This window comes from Engystomops pustulosus, chromosome 6 (genome assembly GCF_040894005.1).
Source record: "Engystomops pustulosus chromosome 6, aEngPut4.maternal, whole genome shotgun sequence".
Classification (NCBI taxonomy): Eukaryota; Metazoa; Chordata; class Amphibia; order Anura; family Leptodactylidae; genus Engystomops; species Engystomops pustulosus.
In genome coordinates, this window is record NC_092416.1 from 132,152,427 (window position 1) to 132,171,728 (window position 19,302).

At 38.7% G+C, this 19,302-nt stretch overlaps 1 protein-coding gene and 1 long non-coding RNA gene across 2 annotated transcripts in view; one reads left to right on the forward strand and one right to left on the reverse strand.

The window, feature by feature from the left end:
• Positions 1-19,302, reverse strand: part of APCDD1L (APC down-regulated 1 like) — a 44,922-nt gene that overhangs the window by 15,344 nt on the left and 10,276 nt on the right. The window lies entirely within an intron of this gene.
• LOC140064311 (uncharacterized) overlaps positions 1-19,302 on the forward strand; it is a 56,260-nt gene that overhangs the window by 12,868 nt on the left and 24,090 nt on the right. The window contains exon 2 of the long non-coding RNA XR_011847749.1: positions 14,287-14,343. This is a non-coding gene — a long non-coding RNA (uncharacterized lncRNA). The remainder of the gene's footprint in view (positions 1-14,286; positions 14,344-19,302) is intronic.

Here is a 19,302-nt window from a genome sequence, read left to right on the forward strand (position 1 = left end):
ATCATGTCAATATGGACCAAAATCTCTGAGGAATGCTTCCAGCACCTTGTTGTATCTATGCCACGAAGAATTGAGGCAGTTCTGAAGGCAAAAGGGGGTCCAACCCGTTACTAGCATGGTGTACCTAATAAAGTGGCCGGTGAGTGTATATTCACCGTGAAATAAATTCCAAATGCAGTGCAATTGAAAAATGCAGTTGTGCCATTTTTTGATGGGTCTTCAATGTGCAATTCAAAAGAGACCTGCCCTTTATTCTTTTAGCTATTATGATGGATATATCAAATTTATAAAGCTTTATAATGTTTTAATACCTTAACAATTCTAATCTTTCAGAAAAAAAACAGGTATAGGGGGGTAATTTTTACAAAATGAGTTAAAATTGTAATTGATTCGATTTTGGGAACTGTACTTACACTTGATCATTTTTCTTTAATATTTATGGGGGCGAATTGGTGATTCAAATATTTGAGTTTTTTTTCCATTGCAGCTTTCACTGTTTGGGAGAATTATTTTTAAATTTTGATAGACTACATATACCAGGTATTTTATGATAGACCAGGTATTTTATGATGTATTTGCTTCTTTACTGTTTTTAGTTACACATAATCCCATGGTACCTTTGGTACACACACCTTTACAGTATTTTTCAGACTAAAAGACGCACCAGAGTATAAGGCGCACCACCAATAAATGCCTGCTAAACCGTCTAGGTTCATATATAAGGTGCACCGGAGTATACGGCGCACCTGATTATAAGGATGAATGACCAGCAGGTGGCAGATCTGAGCACAGTTCAAGGCAGCTGTTGAGAAAATCAAAGGATTTTTAGTGCGCCTTATAGTCCCAAAAATACGGTATATTTCATGTGGTAGTGTGGTGACAGGTCCTAAGCCCTAAAGGCTCCCCAGTGATACATAGGCTTTTCAGCTTTTGGACTTTTTTTTATTCTGTCAGGGATTTTCCTGTGTTCAATAAAGTTTTTATCCATATTTGCTATAGCTTTGTAATGCATGGTATGTTTTTGGCACCCAAATAGCTATATAAGGAATAGGGAAAATAAGCCACATGTGCTTATTTTGTTGTACTCCTGCACTTTAATGGTTTTACTTGTCCTATATAGGGAAGGCTTATTCCCCATGAGCCATCTCCATAGGGTTAAGGCTGGTACCAACATTTATGTTGCCCTGGCTGCCAGAGAAGGCCTCTTAGACTTTTTCCAGTTCCATTATTAGTTTCTAATCTACCCTTGTCAGATGTGCACTTTCCCTTATTCTTGGATACTTTCCAGGTAAGTCCTACTGCAGTATGAGATGCCATTCTTGTCTCTACTTATCCACTGTTAAAACCCTCCCCTCCACATGACAACTCTACGCTCAAAAAAAGGTAACCCACTCTTCACCTTCATGATGTTTCTATACCCTAGCACAGCACATATTTGTCATAGATATGTAGACTGTTTTCTCATATATAAGCCTGTGTAAGGTTCTGGATGAGTGCCATTTAAATTGGCGCCTAGGACTGTGGAATTATTAGGCCTATCCCTAGGATTTATGGGAAGAAGGAGCAACTTTTGATTTTCCAGCATGTTTTGCATGTAGAGTATTTTGCTTGGAGTAAATGTGTGAAGAACAATCCCAGATGACCATATATTTATTTTAAGATGGAAGTTTTGAGCCTTGGTCCCGAGATACAGATCGGCAGCTGTATTCAGTCTCTTGAAAAGAATGAGAAGTATGTTCTGAACACCGCACTGTTTATCAGGGTCCAAAATGCAGAAAATCTTATTGTTTGGATAGTCATTGGGCCACACGTATATATATACACAATATACCCACTATTTATGGGTCCAGGACACAACTACAACTGTATATAGAGAACATGGCACACACCAAAATGAATTTTATGATTTTATTTCAGTAAAATTTTCACATAGCTTAGCCTTCACCGTGGTATGCGATATAGGTTACACAGATCTAAGTAATTTACAATGTTTCGGTCATCTCGACCTTTGTCAAGTACAATCTTGCTGATGTGGTGGGGAAAATACATATGTGGTGAGGCAGCTAAACGTCATAAATTACTTTGATCTGTGATCTGCTAGCACCGATCGCGGGTGTTATCACAGCGATAGCTGGCGGCAAAGCTGCCGGCAGCCTCAAAAAAATAGCGGCGCATGGGCGCCGCCATCTTACCTGGGATCGCCGCTCCCCGTGACGTCATCACGGAGTGGCGATCCATCTCCATGATTGCCTCGGGTCTTCCGAAGACCCGAGGCTATTTCGTTTTAACCCCTTCATTACAATGTGCTGATAGCACATTGTAATGAATGAGGAGGAAAATCCCCATATACTGCCATACTGTAGTATGGCAGTATATGATAGGATCGATCAGAGAACCTAGGGTTAAAGTACCCTAGGGAGTCTGAAAAATAGTAAAATGAAAAATAAAAAAAAGTTAAAAAAAAAAATTATAATAAAAAAACTTATCACCCCCCTTTCCCTAGAACTGACATAAATATAAATAAACAGTAAAAATCATAAACACATTAGGTATCAACGCGTCCGAAAATGCCCGATCTATCAAAATATGATAACGGTTTTTCAATGCGTTTAACCCCGTAACGGAAAATAGCGTCCAAAGTCGAAAATGGCACTTTTTTGCCATTTTGAAAAATATTTAAAAATCTATAAAAAGTGATCAAAAGGTCTTACAGTCCTAAAAATGATATCATTGAAAATATCATCAAATTTCGCAAAAAATGACACCACCCACAGCTCCGTACACCAAAGTATAAAAAAGTTATTAGCGCCAGAAGTTGGCAAAATCAAAATAATAATTTTTGTACAGGAGGTTTTAATTTTTGTAAATGTATGAAAACATTATAAAACCTATACAAATTTGGTATCCCCTTAATCGTACCGACCCAAAGAATAAAGTAAACATATCATTTGGGGCGCTCAATGAAAGGCGTAATATCCATGCCCACAAGAAAATGGCGCAAATGTTTTTTCACCATTTTCACAGCATTTGGAATTTTTTTCCCGCTTCCGAGTACATGGCATGGAATATTTAGTACCATCACTATGAAGTGCAATTTGTTAAGCAGAAAACTAGCCATCACACAGCTCTTTACGTGTAAAAATAAAAAAGTTATAGATTTTTGAAGGTGGGGAGTGAAAAATGGACATGAAAAAACAGGAAAGGGCCCAGTCATTAACCGGTTAAAACCCATCTTATTAGGCAAGCCTATAAGACTTTCTAACTGCTTTACATTTCAACTCTCTCTTTACTAACCCATCCTGTGGGATTCTCTGGAGTCCCATTGACCTTGGACTTTGTATAGAAGATGGCTGGTTCAAGCAGCAGAATTTTTATTTACTAAATTATTTTCCTGTTCCTACAAGCTCTTATACCTCTTGTGACACCCCTTCATCCTCATAGACTGTAAACTCCTGCGAGCAGGGCCCTTACTCCTATTGTTCCATATGACTGTTTGCACTATGTAATGTAATATATTATTTGTATATGTCCCCTGTGATTTGTATAACTCTGTGTAATATGATGGAGTAATATTTATAAAGTTTTTTATTATTTTTATTATTATTAATTCCAAAATGAAACATAAAGTTAACTGATGTCAAAGATGGAGCAAATGTGGTCCAGCAGTGTATACATACTTGCAAGATGGCACTTTTGTAGCCATGAATGCATGTAATATGATTGATAACATCTTAAGATCTATTGTATCTATTTTTTAAAACTCAGTTTATTAGAGATAAACAGAACAGCTATTTAACAGACAGCAACTAATGCAAATGTGTCCAAAGTATAAGACAAAATTGAAATACTAAAAACAATTATTATTATTATTATTATACATGTTAGCGCAGACCATTTATAGTCACCTCATTAGCGCGGACATCTATTTTAAAACTGAGAATATGAAGATGATGACTATCTTGTCTTTAACTTTTGATAACTTTGGTTCTGTAATACCTAGAACCACAATTCTGATCCCACTATGATTTGGGTGCTGTTTATTTTATAAGCGGTATCACCTCCTAGGCCAAGGGTCCAACCGTCAAACACTGAAAAAAGCCTAAAAATGTAATACAGGCAGTCCCCGGGTTACATACAAGATAGGGTCTGTAGGTTTGTTCTTAAGTCGGAACTGTATATTTTATCATTGTAATACCAGCCAGAACTTTTTTGGCCTCTGTGACAATTGGATTTTAAAAATGTTGGGTTGTCATAAGAATCAGGATTAACACTAAAGCCTCATTACAGACGCCTGTGATAACTGTTACAGCTGATCATTGTAGCCTAGGGCTAAAGTACAATAAATTACCAATATCCAGAGGTCTGTTTGTAACTAGGGGTCGTATGTAAGTCGAGTGTTCTTAAGTAGGGGACCGCCTGTATATAAAGCTCAGCGTATGTGTGTGTTTGTATGTGGATGTCTGCTAAAGAATCTGCACTGTTGCATTTACAATCACCAAATTTTGTACTATGTTTTGAGTCTAAGTTTTCACCCCACACTTTCCGAATTATACGGAAGCCATTGTCTGCTGGCTGCTGTGGCAGCGAATCACAGTTCAGGTTCTAGCAACCAATCAAACTCTGAGCTTTGATTGGTTACTATAGGCAATGAGTAAAATACAGCTTATGTGTGAGGTAATATGCAAGGTCATATGTGAGGTGATGTGAGTTTACATTTGAAGTAATATGTGAGGTAATATGAGGTAATATGGGGGCCATACTTAAGATGATATGAGGTAATATGTGAGGTCATATGAGGTAATATATGAGGTTATATGTGAGGAAATATGTGAAGTAATTTGTAAGGTGAAATCAGGTAATATGAAAGGTAATATGGGTAATAAGTATTATGTATGGGTACATGAGGTCATATCTGAGGTAATATTAGATAATATGTTCTCAGATGCCTACTACTCTGGCTATGACTGGAGTACAGGCGGTCCCTCTACTTAAGAACACCTGACTTACAGATGACCCTTAGTTACAAACGGACCTCTGGATTGCCAATTTACTTTAGCCCTGGGCTACAATAAACAGCTATACCACTTATCAAAGGTGTCTGCAATGAAGCTTTATTGTTAGTCTTGGTTCTTATGAGAATCCAACATTTTTAAAATCCAATTGTCACCGAGACCCCAAAAAATTTGGATGGGGTTACAATGATAAAGTATACAGTTCCGACTTACATACAAATTCAACTTAAGAACAAAACTACAGAACCAACCAACTACATCATCTTGTACGTAACCCGGGGACTGCCTGTATCAATCTGCTGTTATCATTTCTAGGGCAAGACTCAGTAAAAACAATGTACCAAATCAATAAAAATCAAATACTTTATTGTTACCAAGTTGATAAAACATGATATACTAAAAATCAAAGACAATGCAGTAGCGGAGACACAGAAATGCTGTCAAACCGGACAGAATTAGAGGAAATATAAATAATACCAATATTAAGATACAAGGGATAAGGAGAGGACGTTTGAAGCCTAGTGCAATTGTAACCGGATGTGTGATCTAGGAGAGTAAATAGCTACCGGTAAGTCCTATAGTAGGCTCCCCATGTGGGGAATGTAAAATCCTTACCAGTGACTGAGTGGAATCCTCGTCTGTCTGCGATGATGGCAGCCCCGATGCGCGTTTCGGCTCTGATTTAGCCTTCGTCTGGGGGTGAACCAGAGCTGAAACGCGCATCGGGGCTGCCATCATTGCGGACAGACGAGGATTCCACTCTGTCACTGGTAAGGATTTTACATTCCCCACATGGGGAGCCTAGTTTTGGTCTACTATAGGACTTAGCTATTTACTCTCCTAGATCACACATCCGGTTACAATTGCACTAGGCTTCAAAAGTCCTCTCCTTATCCCTTGTATCTTAATATTGGTATTATTTATATTTCCTCTAATTCTATCCGGTTTGACGGCATTTCTGTGTCACCCCTACTGCATTGTCTTTGATTTTTAGTATATCATGTTTTATCAACTTGGTAACAATAAAGTATTTGATTTTTATTGATCTGGTACATTGTTTTTACTGAGTCTTGCCCTCCATTGTCCCCTCATGCAAGGGGTACCATAGGTTTTCTCTAGTTCTATATATTCTGGCATTTGACTCGGTGTGTACTACCTACATAAGATGTCACAGCCAAAAAGCAGTCGCTAGGTAATCCACTTTAGATCAATTGCATGACATCTCTTGTTCTTCCTGTTTTCTACAATTGTGTATGTTATCATTCTTAGTATAAGGCAGCTTGTGTGTGAGGTAATATTTTTTCAATTCTGCGGCTTACGCCATATGTGATACTCCAACCACATCCAGAGCTGCCGACTTATCCATGCCATTATAAGGAGTTGCAGATCAAGTACTTCACATTACCTGGGCAATTATTTAGTTAATCTGTGGTGTTTAACCTCTTAACGCTCAGCGTCCGATATATCGGACGCTGAGCTCAGTGACTTAGCGCTCAGCGTCCGATATATCGGACGCTGAGCCGATGCCGGTTCAGCTCAAGATTTGAGCCGAACTGACATCGGGAAACACGGGGTGCCGGCTGTGACTGATAGCCGGCACCCCAGTGTAACACCCGCGATCGGAGTTGTCTCTGATCGCGGGTGATTAACCCGTTAAATGCCGCGGTCATCGCGACCGCGGCATCTAACATGCATCTGGGGTTTCTTTCCCCCACGATCGGCCCCCCCGAATCATTTTCGGGGGGCACCGATCATTGCTAGGGTATCACTGGGGTCCGATCTGGACCCCAGTGTTACCTGCAGGAACTGCCGGTAAGATGGCGTCTGTGACGTCATCTTACTGGCAGAGTGCCAGCCTATGCAAGTGCAGGGTATTGCAGGGTATTATTATGAACAAGCAATCAGATGATTGCTTGTTCATTTCCCATGGTGGAAAAAGTGAAAAAGTAAAAAAAAAAATTAGTCAATAAAAAAATAAAGTAATAAATCACCAAAAATGCCCAAAAGCCCCAAAACATATAAAGAGACATATAACTAAAAAAAAAGTCTAAATCATAACACAAACCCCACATATATAGTATCACTGCGTCCGTAACAACCCGTAGAATAAAAATAAATAATTATTGAACCCGCACGATGAACGCCGTAAAAGAAAACTGTTATAAACCCTCCAAAAATTATGATTTTTACCTATTCAATCCCACAAAAAATGCTATAAAAAGTGATCAAAAAAACATATGTACTCTAGAATGATACTGGTGCAAAGTACAGCATGTCCCGCAAAAAACAAGCCATCAACCAGCTCCGTAGCCAAAAAACGTAACAAAGTTATGCCACTTGGAAGACGGCAATACATAAATGATAGATTTTTCCCCACAATAGGGTTTTATTTTACAAATTTAGTAAAACGCAAGAAAAGATATTCGTGTCTGGTATCCCCGTTATCGTATCGACCCATAGAATGAAGATAATATGATTATTAGTCTATACGGTGAACACCACAAAAAAAAAAGTAAAAAAACCAGTAGAGAATTGATGCTTTTCTACTCCTGATCTCAAAAAGAAGTTCCTAAATTTTCAACAATAGGTGATACCAACCCCAAAATGGTAACATTGGAAAAAGCATCTCATCCCGCAAAATAAATGCCGTCACATGGCCCTAATAGCGCAAAAGCGAAAATTTTACAGCCTTCAAAAAAGGCCAATGAGGAAAGTAAAATCCTGGCAGCTGCAGGGCGCTCCTTCCCTTCTGCGCCTCACTGTGTGCCCATAAAACAAGTCACGGCCACATGTGGGGGGTCTCTGCACTCGGGAGAAATTGTAGAACAAATTGTATGGTGGGTTTTGTATTTTTATCTTTTGGAAATGTGTAAATTTTAGGGCTAAATGAACGTATAACCGGCACAATTTGACTATTCTAAATTTCGCCTCCATTTTGATGTAATTACTATGAAGATCTCAAGGGGTTAACAATCTTCGTAAAATCTGTTTCTGATAGCTTGAGGGGTGCAGATTTGAAATTGGGTTGGTTATATGGGGGGTTTTGATGCTAAATATGTAAATTTTCATTCAAAACTGTATTTATCCCCAAAATAGTCAATTCTGAAAATCCGGAAAAGCGCTATTCGATTTGTAAGCCGCGTGACATCAAAATAAATTATCCAGACATTTCAGAAATGGTGAAAATGTAAAGTAGACATATGGGAAATGTTATTCAGCAATTTATTTAGGTGGTACATCTATCTGCCTGAAAACGCAATGATTTCAAATTTCAAAAATGGCAAATTTTTCAGAAAATTCATCATATTTTCTTTTTTTCGTAAATAAACGCAAAACTTATCAGCCAAAATTTACCACTAAAATGAAGTACAACATGTGGGTAAAAAACAATCTCAGAATCGTTTTGATAAGTAACAGTGTTCAAAAGTTATAACCATATAAAGCGACGCATGTCAGAATCCAAAAAATGGGACTGAGCCTTAAGCTGTAAAATGGCTGCGTCCTTAAGGGGTTAATATAAGATTTGAAATGCTTCTATTTTTCTTTTAATTTTTATAATAGACATTTTTGTTTTTTTGTTAACTCATTCTATTTTGTTATAGCTAAGAGCAGTTATTTACTATCCTGGCCAACTCTGGGGGCTCTAGCTAGTTGTAGTATAAAAATCAAATCACATAAAAAGTGATCAAAAGGGCTACTGAGTCCTGGAACACAGTGGGGGTCATTTACTAAGGGCCCGATTCGCGTTTTCCCGACGTGTTACCCGAATATTTCCGATTTGCGCCGATTGTACCTGAATTGCCCCGGGATGGTGGTGCACGCGATCGGATTGTGGCGCATCGGCGCCGGCATGCGCGCGACGGAAATCGGGGGGCGTGGCCGAACGAAAACCCGACGTATTCGGAAAAACCGCCGCATTTAAAAACCGAAAAAGTGTCGCTTGGGGAGCGCTTACCTTCACCTGGTCCGAGGTGGTGCATTCCGGCGCGATGAGATGACTTTCAGCGCAGCAGCGCCACCTGGTGGACGGCGGAAGAACTACATTCATAAATCCCGGCCGGACCCGAATCCAGAGCAGAGAACGCGCCGCTGGATCGCGACTGGACCGGGTAAGTAAATGTGCCCCAGTATGTTCAACTTTGGAAAATTTGGAGTGTGTGGTAAAAGGGTGCTCTACTAAATACTAAAGATGCTTGTCATTAAAAGGATGAAAGTCGTAGTAATTAAAAGAACTTCCTCATAAGTTCTTGTCACTGCATAGCATTGGAGACTTGACCAAACCACAGATGGGTCCCAAATCTCCAAGGGCCCCATTATAGCTGTATATTGCTTTTCTACATCATCTTTAGTATATATTTTTCTTGGTACATTAATGTACAATATTACCTTCTTTAATTGTCTGGTAATTAATTGCGTAGCAGTCCTGCTTTTTTATGTGAGTCACTATACTTCTTAAGTCTACTCTTATGAAATAAGTCTAGGAAGTGATGAGCTGGTATTAACTCTGTAATTCTGTAAGTAAGGAAGCAGTAACAAAATAAGCATGGTTAACATTTCCAGTGGTTTATTAAACTGCTTTCCCAGGAAAAAAGCCCACAACATGAGCGATCACAGACTAAATTAACAGCCATAATAGCTCAGCATTGGGATTGTCTACTACAGAAAACTCGACTGCAAAACACCACCATGTGGAGAACATTATGTCAAAGATGATGATACAGTCAAATGTATAGATTTTGGCCATTTCATCTTCATTTTAACATAAATATGATTATCCAAAATGTTGATGATGTATTTTCACAAGAAGCTATTTTATTACATGTTCTGGCAGTTTCAAAGGCTTTGTGGTCCAGACCACATTGGCATCAGTTTGGGTACAAAAACAGGTCACATTTATTTTCTGGATGAGATATAGAGGAGAAATTGGATTGTTTAAAGGAGAAAATATTATGAATTCACACTAAGAGGGATTTATACTTAAGTTAAAGCTTAAAGGGGTTTTCAGGGACTAAGAAAAACCATCAATATTTGAAGTGTAATAATGATTTACATCGTCTTGGTCCTGCTATAACATATCAATGAAAAATGTGAGAACAAACTGTAAATACCCTCAGGTGTAGACAATCAATATGATATGCACAATTATCAATGGATAAAACAGTGGGAAATTAAAACATTTTAAATTTTCTTTGTTAAAAAAAATCAGAATATTTACTGTGTAATGATCTGTGTAGAGTGATGTAATTGACTGGTGGCGCAAACACTCTTTTGGGGGATTTTTATTCACATATTTTTGTTTATTATTTATTAATTTGTTGAGTATTATTAAGAGAAGGAAAGGGCAGAGGTCTTCTCCCCACCTGTCCCCCTGCAGCCACCTAAACCCTGTGCTACAAATATGCAATGGCGAGGGCTTTAGTGACCTTAATAAGTGTAAAATGCAAATGTAGATTATGTAAGGTAGAGTGCCACGCAGTTCATCACATACATCACTAAGTGCTGGAGGAGCAGGGGGGGGGTTTGAGACATTGTAACAGCCTGTAAAGCCAGATCACAGAGGACCGAGGGTAGCCCCTCAAGTTCACTAGCATAGTTTTAAAAGTTGATTTTGGGAGGAAAGATGCCATAAATAACAAATATATGAAGATTACAACAGTCATGGTACCTGGATCTATGCTTGATTTTGATGGTAGATTTCCTTTAAAGAAAATCTACCATCAGGAATCTACCAATTTAGGTAGACCTGATGGTAGGTTCCTTGTAACATTCTAGGCCCTAAACTATCTTTCCATAACCCTATATTACTTTCTAACTTTTTCTACAGTTTAACTTATATGCACATTTTTGGCAGTGTCCACAGGGATGTTGAATAGCCTTTCTGGGCTGTGGGAGCAAAGGCTACTCTACACCCCAATAGCCTATGCTGTTCCACCCACTGGCTCCTTCAGAGCTCTGTTGCAGTGTTGCAGTTCCATACACGTGCATATTGTCGCTCTCACCTTTACTGAAGGAGCACAACAGAAACGAGACTAGGAAATGCAGGTGTGGGGGGGAAGAGGGGGGAGCAGCAGAGGATAGTAGCCCGGAGAGGCTATTCCACACCCTAGTAGCCTCTGATACAAATAATTTAAAGTAGATAAGGTTAAAAAAGTATTATAGGATTAGGGAAAGAAGCTTGAGGGCTTAGAATGGCACTAGGAACCTACCATCAGATCTACCTTGGGAATAAGTATATTCCTTATCCTTCTTAGATGTACTCAGGATAACAAAATAACACATTCTCTAATTCACTGTTATTAGCAAAAATGCAGCATTTCACAGATATTAGTCCTACCTGTCGCTATCAGTCCTGCTGTACACAATTTTAATTTCCCCTAGTCACGACCCAATAACTTCTGACTTAGGGTCGGGTGGCTGCCATCTTAGATGAGATCATGGAGCTGAGATTACTGTCTGTCTCTGCTGTGTGGCTGTAGCCACGCCCTCTGCACGGAGCTCATACGGAGACACAGACACTTCCTGCCAGGACATTATGAGCAGAGAGAGAGGCTCCAAACAACAATCTACAAGGAGATAAGTGATGCGGGGGAATGGGGAGACAGGAACAGGAAATGAACCAGATGTAGGTTAGGTTAGTCTGATACATTTATTATTTTCCGAAATAACCATCTCCTAAAAAGGATAACCTTGCGCTAGGTAGCGCTATCGTCTCTTTTTTCTTTTCTCCATTTTTCCCCACATGTCTGGGAGATGTAGCAGAGTTGATAGTATAACAGTGTAATGGTCTATCAGCCTCTGTGTAATCATCTCCGGCATCTCTGATCTGTCTCATCTTTCTTTCTATTTGTCAGTGTGTTAGTACAATGTCAGAAGCCAGATGAAAGTGCATATACACCTTGTACCCTGATAATGTAACCACATTGGGGCTTATTTACTTACCCGGTCTATTCGCGATCCCGCGGCGACTTGTCTGATGTTGATTCAGAGCTTGCCGGGATTTACTAAGGTCGTGCACCCGATATCCACTAGGTGTCGCTGCTGTGCCGAGGTCCGCCGGAGTTCACCATCCTCTTCCTGGTGCATGTAAGTGTGTGTCAAACGATTTTTTTTTTAAATACCGCGTTTTTTCCGAATCCATCGGCCACGCCCCCCCCCCATTTCCGTCGTGTGAAAACCCAGTGCCGCTGCGACACAATCTGATCTCGTGCGCCAAAAACCTGGGGCAAAGTGGCGCAAAGCGGTAATTTTTGGGAAACCCAACGAAAATTAGCAATTTGGGCCGTTGGTAAATGAGCCCCATTGTCTATAACTCTAGAACTATAAGGATAATACAGTAATGTGTCTGCTTAGAGAGGCCCTGCCCACACCCTGGGAATTTACACAGGGAGTGATAGTAGCTGAAACAATAAAACATAGTAAAACTGTAAAGTAAAGTGTTAAAATTATCTTTATTGTGTTAACATCACTAGGGGATAGAGATGTGAGAATTTTCTTTCGTGGGAAAACCCCTTTAAGTTAACCTTTTTATTTTTGCCTTATCAATAGTTGTATATGGTGGGAAAACTTTTAAAATAAAGTGATACTTTGGTTTGAATCCAATAATAGGAGATTCTAAACATTGACCTTTGAGAGATTTAAAAGCATATTTTCTTTTACCACATGCACAGTCACTTCTTGACCAAAAAAAAGAAACAGACCCTAATAATCCAACTCTTATAGAAAATCTAGTTGATCATTCATATGAATCTTTTATGGGAATGACATAACTGGTTGTGCTGTCACCAGTGTCTGAGGAATGAAAAACCAGAAGATTGTATAGAAATAACATTAAACCTTATCTCTTTTTTAAGAAATGGACATCTGGAAATTATACTCAATAGTAATAGGTCTTCTGATACTTCACATATTTTACCAGACTTCTAAAGGCGGTAATGTAGAATGATTGATGGAAAATTCTGGAAATACTTTGAGGTCTCTCCTTATCATTTACAGTTTTGGAAACAAAAAAACTCTATAATATAAAAGTGGTTAACAGAAATTATAAAACACAATTAAAGGAAACCTATCATGAGGAATCTACTATCAGAAGTAGATTCGATGGTTGATGCCTTCTGCCGTCCTCTAACCTAATCTGTAATTAAATAATCCTGGAACTTAACCTAACTTGTTAAAAAAAACTTATTTTAGTAATATGTAAATTAACTGCAGAGGCTTCTGGGGCATGGAGTAGCTTTAACGCCAAGTGCCCAGCCAGGCTAGTACACGCCCCAGTAGCCTTTGCAGTTATTTTGCATATTACTATACTATACTATACTACTATATTACTATAATAGGTAATACTATAGGGCAGAGGAAGGCAGGAGGAATCTACCAGCAGATCTACTTCTGATAGTAGATTCCTCATGGTAGGTTTCCTTTAATGAAGTTTTGAAGATATTGAGGACAGTAGCTCTGGCCTGCACCCTCTCCCCTCTAAAAATCTAATATGGATAAACTGAAGCCCTCCTTCCCTCATGTGTCTTCATTGTGTCTACCTAAATTTTTTATGTTCTGCGATGTCCTACTTGTTATATATCTCCTTTTAATATACGGGGCTCATGATCACTAAGTTCTTGACTGGAATCTGCCCCTCATACAAAAATGTTATACTTTCTAAAGTACTCATTTGTGTGATGGAATTTGTGTATGTCTATAACTCGTCCAATCTGAGTGCCGCTGTTTGCATTTCTTTGATATAATCTGTTCAATAAAGCTTTATTGAGCCATAATATTTTCAAAGGTAAAAGGACTATGCAGTCTTACCAAAGTGAATGTAGTACAGATGTGCATGCACCCCATTTTACAGTGGTTACTTCAGTAATAGATAAAAAACAGGGAGGAAAGAGGATCACAAAGATAAAACCTTATACCGTAAAGGTCGGTGGAGTGTTGATACTTATAAGCTGTAGAGATGGTATCAGGAGGATTGGGGGGTTGGTCTAGTGTTGATAAATATAATGGATAGAGATGATACCTTGCATATGCCTTTAATGGGTATCTTCCTAGAGAGCCCTTCAGAAGTCAGGGCCAAGGAGTGAAGACCTTCTCTTCATCACCACTAAATATGCCATTGTCTTAATAGTTACTCCCTTGCAATCCCTGCTATGGTTTAGATTTTTTTGTATCATACTTTTCATGATATCATCAACTGGTACAATTTAGTGAAGTGCAAAATATACTAAAAATAGAAAATGTAAAAACATTTGTTTGTTTTTAATATTTCTATTGCGGATAGATGGACTGTGGGACCGGTTTGTGACTGAGCAACTCTGTGATTGAAGACTGTCTATGGGTATGTGCAAACACAATTTTTGATATCTGTTTAAAAATAGAAAATTCGAGCAAAACATTGAATTACAGCTGAACTGGTTATGTGCATTAGTCAATATAGCTGAGAACAAGGTTGTCCCTGACAAATCATCTGTTTATCCTCATGGCATCCATGTGATCATAGCCCTGAGATTTATAATCATTAGTAACAACATAGATTATTGGACATATTTTCTCCAAGCTTATCTGCTTTGAGTTAGAATGAGATCAATAAGTGTCCATTAGTGTTTTCAGCGAGGGAGTGACAGTTCCGCTCACCTTTTAGATAAAAACCGTAAGGTAGTAATGGCTTTTTTCCCAGACTGACCTAAGTGAGGAATTCTGAAGATTTCATTCAAAAGTGTGAGGAGTTAGTGAAACAGATCAATCTAAATGTTCTGTCAAGGCTGCTATGTTCTAGATAGAGCTTCAAAGAGCTAGCGAGGGGCTCAGTGTAAGGATCTTAGGGCAGCCATGTAAATGTGGACATTTTTGAAAGGCACGTTCTACAGGACTCACATACTTCCCATGCCTGCACTCCTTATCATGCAGCTGGGCCTAGGAGAATATAGTACTCAAAAAATAGTACTCAAAAAATAGTACTCAAAAAATAGTAATGATGTCCAAATGAATATAGGACATTCCTATATTCTTCTAAATACACAAAAACTTGCAGGAACCAAAGTTCATCTTGAGATTAACAGCTAAGTAGTGACTGACTACATTCACACCTTATTTTCTTCATATATTTAGTGCATAAACCAGAAAAGCTCAGCATATCAAAGTCATATACTGGCAGATGGAGGCAGCCTTTAATTTCTCTATCTGGTCAGTATATTGTGGAAAACACAAGATGGAAAGACATAGCAAGCTTTGTCTTTCCACCCTGCTCTCCTGATGAGCGATGTACATGCTCAGCGGAGGCCATTGGAGCCTATGTGGAGAGGATACAAAGTATTGCATATATGTTGTTCAGCAGGTAGAAAGAACTGTCCATATAAGGACAATGACATCACTGGGGGAACAACCTGAACATTCGCTGCAGACAATCACTGAGTTTAAGGATGGAAGGGAAGAAACAAGACTATGGAGGTCATTTACTAAGGGCCCAAATCGTGTTTCTCCATCGGGTTACCCGAATGTTACCGTTTTGCGACGATTTTTCCTGGGTTTTTGGTGCACGGGATCGGATTGTTGCGCAACGGTGCTGGTATGCACACAACGGAAATCAGGGGGGGGAGGCGTGGCTGTAAGTAAACACGACGGATTCGGAAAAACCGCCGTATTTAAAAAAAAAAAAATGTCGCTTGACACGCACTTACCTGCACCCACATTAGCTCGGTGAACTGCAGTGAACTCCGACAGACTTCAGCGCAGCAGCGACACCTAGTGGACATCGGGCGCACTACCTTAGTGAATCGCCGGAAGACCCGAATCCTCCACAGAGAACGTGCCGCTGGATTGCGAATGGACCGGGTAAGTAAATCTGCCCCCATGTATCCCTCTGTATGTTCATACCATGGGATACGTCTTTGCCCTCCATTGTAATGACATGCTGGGATGATTGTCAACAAAGCTGTGTGAACCCTGCCCAATAATACTCAATTGATTTCGCAGTCTTCTTTGAAAAGCAGAATGGAGTGAATTTATGAAGAATACTGCGTTTAACCTATATTTGATTTTCTAGAAGCCGGTTTCACTTAGTTATTTTTTTTTTTACCAAAATGGCTAATTCATTGAGCAGTTATTAGACAGATTTATCAATAACATATTTTTAAAACTTTCTGCACAAAAAAAATTGACATAAAAATGTATTAATACACATTAATACATTTGATAAATAGCTCCAGTTAAGTACTAGAGCCCCTGTATTAGTGAATGAATAAAACAGAAAAAATTAAAAGTTGCAAATGATATACAGTATGATCTTTTATTTTATTTTATTTTTTTGCACAGATCTTTAATTTTATTTTTCAAAGCAGTTTTTATTCTCTATGGCAAAAATGTTACAACAAGGTTTTTCATGCAGATCAATATAAATATGGAATTATAAAACACCTTACAGACAGCAGATTTGTTTTTGGTTGAGTGTTTAATTTTCCTGCAGTGCCTCCACAGCAGAAATTAATTATTTTTTTTTACACATGATCCAATAAGTTTTTTGGGTCCTTCAAAGTAGAGTTTTTTTTGTGGGGGTTAAGCTGAAGCATCATGTATGTTGGTAATCTGCCCCCAACACTAGCCGCATATATCAGTAGGCTTTGGTGGTCCTGCCTGGTATAGAATTGTTCTATTGTTTAAACCAGTTCCTGGCCCACTCCTGTACCAGCTCCTTTACACACCCCTCAACACCCTCTTGGCATCAAAGTGGCTTAAAGGGGTGTTCCCATTTCGGCAAATTATAGTTTTTGTTTGTATGATGAAAAGTTATGCAATTTTCCAATATACTTTCTGTATCAATTCCTCAAGGTTTTCTAGATCTCTGCTTGCTGTCATTCTATAGGAATCTTCATTGTTTATTTCCAGTGGACAGAAAACTGACCATGGTCACACAGGTGCACAGCTTGTTAGTATCATAGAGAATAATCAGAGCTGTGTGTTAGCACCTGTGTGACCATGGTCAGATTTCTGTCCTCTAGAAATCATAGAATGACAGAAAGCAGAGATCTAGAAAACCATGAGGAATTGATATAGAAAGTATATTGGAAAATTGTACAACTTCATTATTCAAACAATAACAATTTTTTGCTGGAGTACAAGCTCTCATAAATCCTCCCTGTCTTCTTATTGTTCTCCACTGTGGATCATAGTTTGATACTCCTTCTTGTGATTCTCTGGATGATATGTAAATTTGTCTTTCTAGACCAGACAAGCCTTGTGGTGTTTTGGGTTTTGTGGATCCTGATGTTAAACAAGAAGACAGTGATTTCTTTTCAAGATGATACTTTGCAAATAGAACATTTGGATTTGTTTATGCTACATCCAGTTCCTAAAATCATGATTTTAACCCCTTGGATACAATATACAATTAATTAACAAATAATCTGCTAAATCCTATCCATGGATTCATCAGATTATTTCTAGTTAAACCTCAAAGACACAACATTGAGCCAAAAAGAGCAAATGTTCTGTCCAGCTGTTACTTTTTACTTAGAGAACGCTAATCTCCCTTAATGAATCTTTCATGTCGCCCATGTGATTAATTATCTACAATACACAAAAAACAAACCGCTCTGTCAAGCTGTACTGGATGAATGCAGAATAAATTTACAGCCTGACCATATCCTAAGCATGGTGAGAGCAGCCATTTTAGATTCAATTCCTTGGGAATACCCCATAGATTATAAGCTATTGATTGTTTCATATGACGATGTTATTGCTCTTTAACCCCTTAAGGACCAGGCCCTTTTTCGTTTTTGCGTTTTTATTTTTCACTCCCCACCTTCAAAAATCTATAACTTTTTTATTTTTCCATGTACAGAGCTGTGTGATGTCTTATTTTCTGCGTAACAAATTGCACTTCGTAGTGATGGTATTAAATATTCCATGCCATGTACTGGGAAGCGGAAAAAAAATTCTAAATGCAGTGAAAATGATGAAAAAACACATTTGCGCCATTTCTTGTAGGCTTGGTTTGTAGAGCTTTCACTGTGCGTCCCAAATGACATGTCTACTTCATTCATTGGGTCAATACGATCACGGGGATACCAAATTTGTATAGGTTTTATAATGTTTTCATACATTTACAAAAAATTAAAACCTCCTGTACAGAAAAAAAATTCTTCATTTTACAGTGTTCAGCGCTAATAACTTTTTCTTACTTTAGTGTACAGAGCTGTGGGTGATGTCATTTTTTGCGACTTCTGATGACGTTTTCAACGATTTTATTTTTAGGACTGTGCGACCTTTTGATCACTTTTTATAGAATTTTTTCTATTTTTCAAAATGGCAAAAAAATGCAATTTACGACTTTGGGCGCTATTTTCCGCTACGGGGTAAAACGCAGTGAAAAACGGTTATTATATTTTGATAGATCGGGCATTTTCGGACGCGGCGATACCTAATGTGTTTAGGATTTTTACTGTTTATTTATATTTATATCAGTTCTAGGGAAAGGGGGGTGATTTGAATTTTTATGTTTTTTTAATATAATTTTTTTTTTTTACTTTTTTTTTATTTTTATTTTTTACTATTTTTCGGACTCCCTAGGGAACTTTAACCCTAGGTTGTCTGATTGATCCTATCATATACTGCCATACTACAGTATGGCAGTATATGGGGATTTTGCATACCATCTATTACAATGTGCAAATCGCACATTGTAATAGATAGCCGAGATCATGATAGCCTCGGATCTTTATGTGATCCGAGGCTGTCATGAAAACGGATCGCGGCTCCCCGGTGACGTTACGGGGAACGGCGATCGGAGCCAAGATGGCGGCGCCCACGTGCCGCCGGCTCTTTGCTGGCAGCAATCAAAGGGTTAACACCCGCGATCGGTGCAAGCACCGATCGCGGGTGTTAGCGACGGGCATTTGCTTCATCATGAAGCAAATGCCGGTGAGTATGAAGAGGGCTCAGCCCGTGAGCCCTCTTCATACTCCCCCATGCGCAGCAAGACGTAAGGGTACATCTTATTGCGCTATGGGGTTAATGTTGATTTTTTTTTGTATATGTTCCCCATGATCTGTAAAGTGCGATACAAATAAAGATTAATTATTATTAATATGCAGCCTATCAATTCCAAAAGTTTGTAATTTCTGACACCAGAGTATTACAGACACATAAACATTTTAAGGAAAATGTATCATTTTGGGGGATATTTATCTTGTGTGGCGGCATATGATAGGCCCGCTGCAGCCTCTTGATGTATCGGGCAGGCTGCTGCGCAGGGCTTGGTGTAGAAACAAACGCAGACAGTAATTCCCCCTCACCGGCCCAC